At 40.3% G+C, this 7,771-nt stretch overlaps 1 long non-coding RNA gene across 1 annotated transcript; it reads left to right on the top strand.

The window, feature by feature from the left end:
* The first annotated feature begins 3,849 nt into the window (after positions 1–3,849).
* On the top strand, positions 3,850–4,637 carry LOC103475986 (uncharacterized). Its single transcript, XR_535386.1, has 2 exons — positions 3,850–4,030; positions 4,367–4,637. It is a non-coding gene; the product is annotated as an uncharacterized LOC103475986 (long non-coding RNA).
* Positions 4,638–7,771: the final 3,134 nt, after the last annotated feature.

The following is a 7,771-nucleotide window of genomic DNA, read 5'->3' on the forward strand; positions in this document are numbered from 1 at the left end:
TCAATCATTCATGAGGACGCTGCTTACTCCATAATACAATGTGCACTGCTATGTGYAGTAAAACTGCAACATGAATTATGGATACTCACAGAGGCAAGGCCTCTTTTCCCTACTCGCATAAGCCTGGCTTAAGTCAGCTTTTGTGTTTTAAATAGAAGTTTAATGTTGGAAACAGAAGCAACTCTGAGATTTATTGTACAGGTACATAAATTCAAATAACATGGATTCTTTATGCTCCAGTTTATGACCCGAGGTTGTTTTCAGCTATTTAATKAAAAGTACTAAACATTTCATTTTTTCTGGCAGTTTGTTTTTTAAGAACAAGAGAAATGTTTGGGTTTTAAGATTATTGTATTTATATGATTTTTGCAGTAATGTTTCCTGGATTAATCATCATTTATCTCATATTACCTTCTTTAAATTCATAGCTGTTGGSTGCTGTGCTCCGGTTTGGATCTGTAATAACCTCCTGATGTCAAACTGTGAATGGCTCWCCTTTRAACAGCGATGCATGGGGCGTCCAAAGCACTTTCATGTCAGTAATTGCAGGATAYATGGGCATGAAATGTCCAGGTTTKCCTGCAGCAATGGTAATGTCAGTGACCAAAAAAMCTTTATGGTCAAAATAAACAATTTTAAAGAAATGTTGAACATTTTTAAGATGACTTTCAACTCCGACTACGACATTGGAGTACAAAGGACATAACTGTCAAAAATGCAAAACTGCAATCAGGTGTGTTATTTTTTAAAGTCAGCAAAATGTATGTGAAATACAAGAATTGAGTTAATTTTTCTTAAACTTTTGTAGTTTCAGTCTAATACAGAAGAAATGTGCACATTACGAGTAGGAATCAGAAATATACAAATAAGTCAATCCGCATACCAAATAGTKCTCCCATATTCACACTATGGGAATGAAAGTTTGAGATAAAATAACAATAGGTAACAATCTTTTAATACTATTGTGGCATGTAAAGGCCTGTTAACAGTCTAATATAATTCAGACATTACATTGCCAGGTTTTTCTGATATAAAAAAAAGTGCCCTTCACTTGCGTATCTTCCAAAAGGGGCAAATTCAAAAACTGTAATACTAATTGTATTCCTTTTAATCTATTCTCTTTCCTGTTTGAGGCATTTTCAAACCCATTTCAAAAATGGGTAAGAATGTTTAGTTTTTCTTTGCAGGGTTTAATATTTTAATGCAAATGTATTGAGTAATATTATTTTGTTCATGTTATGTGGAGGAAAAAATAGAAATCTTTATTTAAATGCTACTATAACCTGAAGTCCCTGGATTTTTTTTCAAACCAGTTAATCAAGGTTTCTCATCAAGAACCTTCTTAAGGATTTATGCATCTTTGAACTACATTTATAATCAACATCAGTCTAAACGCAGGTGAAAAATTTTGGTTGCCGGGTGAATTTGTCACTGCGTATGACCCATTGCTCCCTGCTCCAATTATTTTTCTCCCACTGCTGCTCTGCCTTTTGCATCTCTGTTCAAATTTTAATCATCACTCTTCCAAACTGCCTGTTTTTTAGAACGTTATCAAAAAAAAAGAAAAAGCTTTTTTTCTTTTTTTTTAATGGCAAAAGTCACCCCTCGATCAAGTTGTTTCCACTTCACCATGCAGCTCACCTCAATGAGACACAGCACAGTCCACTGATATTTCACTCYAGGAAGGTATGAAAGAAGGTTGTAAAGTTCAGAGAAGCCATAAAAGATCTTTTTATTTTTCTATTACCGCAATGAAAATGAGTCCATCAGTTTGACTTATTAGAACTTCAGCGTGGAAATAAAACCAAGATGAAATTGGAGTTTCGCTTTGACTTATCCCACTGATGGCAAGAACATATTGCTCCCTCTCCCAGGTTAACTAAAACAATGGCTGAACAGATTTTGGTTGAATTACTCTGGTAATATGCATTTCAGAGATGAATGTATTACAAGCTGTTCTTTTTATGCACATGGTAACCTTAAAAAAATGTGTGTTAGTGAAATACAAATGATAGTTTCTTCAAAAAAAAATATATTTTTTTTAAATCTGGACTGATCTGAATTAATTTTTCCATCCCCTCGACAAGGGATTATTTCTTCTGTTTAGTTAAAACCAACACAAACCTATCAATGTCAATGTCAGAATCCTATTTGGGATGTGTGTGTTCTTGTGAGACTCTTTGGTGTGTTTACCGGATTGCAACTTCCACACCTGGCTTCAATCAACTCATTATTTTCGGAGGACTTAAGGAGCTGCTGGATGATCCTTTTTCACCTAATGTTCTGTCACCCTGGATGTGTGTTTGCCAGCCTTTAGAGGAACGGCGTCAACATTTTGATGCTACAACCTTGTCTTTTTTTTTCTGGAAGCCATTGTCCACTTTTAATCTTCATTGCAGCTCTGCAACCTCTTGCCAACTCTCATCTCATCCTCTCACAAGTCCTCTAGTACCAGGTCTGGATTCCCCAACAAACACCCTACTAGGGGTTGCACCAATTAGTCGACTAGTCGATTCTTTTCTCTGCAATTACTTTTTTCTGGGCCAGTCGACTAGTCGCAATCACGTGACAAAACAGATTTTTCCAAGGAAATGTAAGAAGATGGACTAGGTGAGTTCGCCAGAAAGCTCAAATTGTATAAAAATGTAAATGAACAAAGATAAACTGTAAATTACAGCATAGGGGCGTTAGCGCTGCACCCCGTATACAGAGACTTTAGGCCGCGGTAGTCAGGAGTTTGACTCCCGTTATCCATTCGCTGGGCCCAGGCCTCTCTCCGCTCTCTCTGCCCCGTCAGATTGCTGTCAAATAAACTAGTGCCGAAAAAATCCTAAAAAAAAAAAAAGACTGCCGGAGTAATGTGCGACAATGTGGCATGATGTCGGGGTTTTTTATCCCTCAACTACCCCCAACTGATCAGCATCACCCTGCGTACTGAAGCTTCTAACCTGGCAGCTTTACACTCTTATAAAAATACGGTTTGACAACATCTGGAAACTAAGTCCAAGCTTCATCCTGAGGGTCTGATAGAGGCGATCTCTGCCGCCGTCTGCATGTCGGTTCAGAGAGCCGCTGCTGAGTCAGCAGAGCTTCCTGCCGCGCATCAGGTGGAGGAGCAGCAGGAGGTTTCGTTGAATTCAACTGTAACCAAACGGGATCCGTTCATAATAAGTTTGGCTTGTGATGTTCCAAAAGCACCATTGTGGTTCAGTGTGATAATTTGACTTGTATACGAGTAACTATCCAGAGATCATCAGTATCAGCCGGCCTTTAGGAAAAAAAAAAACGTCAGACCTGACTTTGTGCAACAAACTTTTCTCCGCTGCTCACGAAGAATGATCTGTTTATTGCTCATTTAATTATGCATAATAGACTTGGTAAAAGCGGGAGAAGGGGAGAAGGGTGTAGGGGTTAATATTTGCYGTGAAAATAGCTGATAAAGCCTCCAAGTAGTGGTGAAGGGTTTTGCGCTTGCGTCACTGACGTCACCACGACTAGTCCACATCGACTCAACTATTATCACGATGTAGTCGACCTTAAAAAATATGTACTCGTTCAATCCCTACACCCTACTAGACTGTAACCAGGATTGTTTACCTACCCCCTCCAAGACCCAGTTTCTCCATGCAACAGTAACTGTTATACCCCATTGTTTTCAGTCCTGTTCAGTTTTTCTCTAACGTCCATGTTTCTTCCAGAATGTAGCCAGCCATAAAGTTCCAGGCATCTTGAATCTGTACATCTGGATTAAGCAATCTGAACTTTAATCAATTTTTTTTTTTTTTTTGAGCAAGTTTTATTTAGCTTATGGCTTTACTGATTAAAATAAATGGGTTTCTTTCAGGATGACAACAGTACTCTCCTTGGGAAAGCTGGAAAGGTGGGATTCTTTTGTGTCTTACATCAGTGGTCTGCAAGTCCAGTCCATGAGTCCCACTGTCCTGTGACTTTTGGTGGCATCCCTGCTCCAAAACCCCTGATTCAAATGAATTAAAATGAAGCAAAATGGTAGCTCAACCTTGTGATTCAGGTGAGTTGGAGCAAAAAATGCATCAGTCGACTGGTAATTTAAGTGTGGCGTTGTAGGCCTTTGGTGCATACAACAAACACAGGAAAAAGCACACATTCCTGGCGTCACAACAAAAACTGGACACCATCCGGTGGTTAAGGTGCAGAAAATTAATGTGAAAGTCAGTGGTGTAATGCTTAAATATGTTTGAGTGCATATGGAAGTGTTGAGGTGCAAAGGACAAATTTAAATGTGTATGAGTGGAGCTGAGGCCTGACAGGAGGCAGAGTGAACGCCGAAGGCAACCTTGAAGATGGAAACGGCCAGGTTTAAACACACTGTGCTCCAACTCAACAGATCGGTCACACCTGTAAAAAGGAGGATACGGTCAGACGCCAAGAACACCTGCAACCCTGCTCATATGGCCCAGGGCCGTCTCAGACTTCTTTCAGAYCATGAAGACCATCGGCTACATTCCACGCATCCTGACAATAATCTTCAGTAAGCTCTGTTATGGAGCATGTTCACTTCCTCCTCTCACCTCTGACTTTGCAGAGCTCCTGGTTTCCAGTTCCATCCTGAACCAAAGACATTCACTATTTTTGTAATAAACATTCATTTTGACTGATCTGAGTGCCTGTGGGTCATTAACACGTGACAATTCTTAAATTACTCTACCTAAAGCCTCCAGTTGACCACTCATAACTGACAATGTACTGAGTTATGGTCTTGAACAAGGAGACGGTGCATAGTTTCAAAAGGCTTTCTATGCATGGAGGCATGGCGCACTGCTTTTAAACCTCAAACTTGGGCTCCTTCTGTATGTCAGGAAAATGAAAGAAAATTAGTTTCACATTACACTAATGGTGAAGGACCTTAAGTGAGTCAGTGGAGGTATTTGTCAAGAAAAATGATCACTCTATAGCCAATGTTAGCACTTATTTGATCCACCTGCCAGTTGGCCTATGTCAAAGTGAAACAAATAGCCCAGTGGCATAGGGATTTACCAAAATCCTCCTGGAGGTGTTTTGCTCCTGCAATCACCTAAGCCATGTTCTGATTGGTCTAAATTCACCTGTCAGTTGCTCAGTGTAAATATAACTGATTCACAGCCACAGGTTTGTACAATTTAACAGTGTCCCTAACCTTAGCCTGCCAGTAAAGCTCTGCCTGAGCGGGCACAGTCATGGAAAGGACCCTCTGTCCTTTGTGGTGATTGGGTGCACCACTCCCATCTGGCATTCTTTCATGCCATCAGCTCAACTTGCCAACAGGCAGTGATAAGTTGACGGCTCAGTTTCCCCTCCACACTGGATTGCCTAAGGCGTTTGGTTGCAGATCTCTATTGACACCATTGTGAAATCTGTCGTCCCTTTAACACCTGATTTCTTGGTCGCRTGTTTTCGCATTCCCGTTGCACCTCATCAGTCTTGAGCTGGGTCTTAATGTATTCACAGTGCATTGAATCTGTCAGAATATTTCCCAATGGTTCTTGGATCCATGCATAATTTTACTCAGCTGGCGTTTGTTATTCCTCTGTGTTCTTGAAACCTATTCACAAGGTCATCTCACATGTATCTGTTTATGCTAAAGAAACGTCTGCTGGTGTTGTGTACACAGATTCCATTTAAGTCACAAGAAGAGCAGCAACAATTTGATTACGTCATTTTTGACTGAACATACAAAGCATCAGTCAATTGCTTTGTCACGTAACTTCCAACTTCTATGAATTTTACTTTGTGAGTTTACATGATAGACCAAAATGTTCAAGTAACTCTTTTGCAAAGTTCTAAATTTAAAATGCTTTATCACCAAAAAATAGATTCTTACTGTTCCAAAATGCACGTTGTGCCTAGAAATTGTCCAATAGTCAAAATGAGCTTGTCAAGAGAATATATTTCAGTTTTGTTTAAACATACACAACCTCTCTCTAATTTCTCTTTCATGCTTGATTGACTTCAATAATTTCCTCATGATCTTGACTTTTCTTTTGACCTATAATTAATCTACCTTGCAGTCAGCGTTTTCCCCTCGCCACACAATTCTTCTCATGAATGATAAAGTCTCATTTATTACCGCAGGTACTTAATCGTAGGCCTCATTGGAAACAGCTGGTTGATAAATGGCTTGCATCAAATTAAACAGCAAGTGAACACAGAGGGTATCGTGGATGATTGCTTATCTCCTGGGATATCGGAAATAATGAACATGTAATTTACACAACAATTATTCAAAACGAACGCACCTGTTTTCTGAGGTGAGATCAGTAAATTTGGAAGTGGCGTTTCGTTGCGCAACTTCCAATAACACAAGGTTTCCGAGGTCTGAAAGAGTGAAACTTTTACAGCAAGAATTTAAAAAATAAAAATAAAGGATACACAAATAGTCGACGCTTATTTATCTGTGCAGGGTTGTTGGGGCAGGGGGGCGGGGGGGTTCCTGGTGCCGATCTTCAGTAGCCATTGGGCGAGAAGTTGGGTGCACCCTGGGCAGGTTGGCAAAGACAAATAACCATGACCGCACACAATAATACCTAAGGGTAATTTAGAGCAACTGATTACCCTAACAGTCACATTTTTAGACCCTGGGAGGAAGCCAGATAACCCCGTGAGAACCATGCATATAGAAGAAGATCATGCAAATTTCCAAGCACAAAGACCACAATGGAAAATGGCTTCTTCTATCTGGAAAAGGAAAAATTTCACCAAGGTTCTAAAACATAGCAATGTGTCCTTTTGTACTCTGCCTTCCACACTCACCAAATCTCAATCTAATCAAGCTAAATGGTGGCACCAGAGACGTGCATTATGGATTTGCAGTTGCTAAATCTGCAGCAGAAGTGTAATACTTTGAATTCAATATGTAATAAAAAAGAGTATTTCAGACTCCTTGCTGAATCTATGCCAAAAAATAATTAGGGCAGTTCTGAAGCCCAGAAGGGAGTCCGACTCGGTACTAGAGACATGGCCGGTGAAGTTTCTGTTTACGATTTGGTAAATCCCTCCCCCCATGCTTCCAAACACGATGGCTTCCATCAGAGACATTGAAGATTGACTGTGTAATAGAAAGCCTATTGGTGGCTAGGATTCAATGAACACAATGCACACGTGCACACGCACACACGCGCGTGATGGCATGAATTGCTTCATATAGAACGTTTTCTTCTCGCTACTGGACTTTCCTGCTTGTTTACCCCTGAAGCATGAAGGTAGAAAGGAAAAAAAAGAAATGAGGAAAAAAAAAGAACAGAGGAGGGGAGTTTGCAGAGGACCTTTGCCACGGTTTTGTGTCTTCTGGCATTTGTAATTAGTACCCGGCTGCCGCCTGACACTGAGAAGCAGATGCTGTCGATCCATTTGTCCCAGACTCTCATTTCTTTTTCACTAAGCAGAGTGAATGCCTTCTGCGTGTGCGTTTGTGTGTGTGTTTTATACATATAGACACACGCAGCATGTGTGCATGTCCGTTTGATCAATGGGGTTTTTTTGGTAATTACGGTATGACTGCATGTCTTCGAATCCTCGCTGTTAATTACCGCCCCATTTGTCCTATGTGTGCTCACTCGCTCTTTCCACATCATACCTCACTTTCTTTACATGCTCCATCTGCCACACTCAGACAAATGCATAATGGATCAAACTGTAACCTAAAATCATTGTCACTGGGTCACAACTTGTAGGATGAGTGAACGTTTGCAGTTCATTCAAAACATGTGGTGACTGAGGCTGTGAGTGCTGAAGTTGTGGATCTACAACAACTTAT

The sequence above is a fragment of the Poecilia reticulata genome, linkage group LG2 (assembly GCF_000633615.1).
Source record: "Poecilia reticulata strain Guanapo linkage group LG2, Guppy_female_1.0+MT, whole genome shotgun sequence".
Classification (NCBI taxonomy): domain Eukaryota; kingdom Metazoa; phylum Chordata; class Actinopteri; order Cyprinodontiformes; family Poeciliidae; genus Poecilia; species Poecilia reticulata.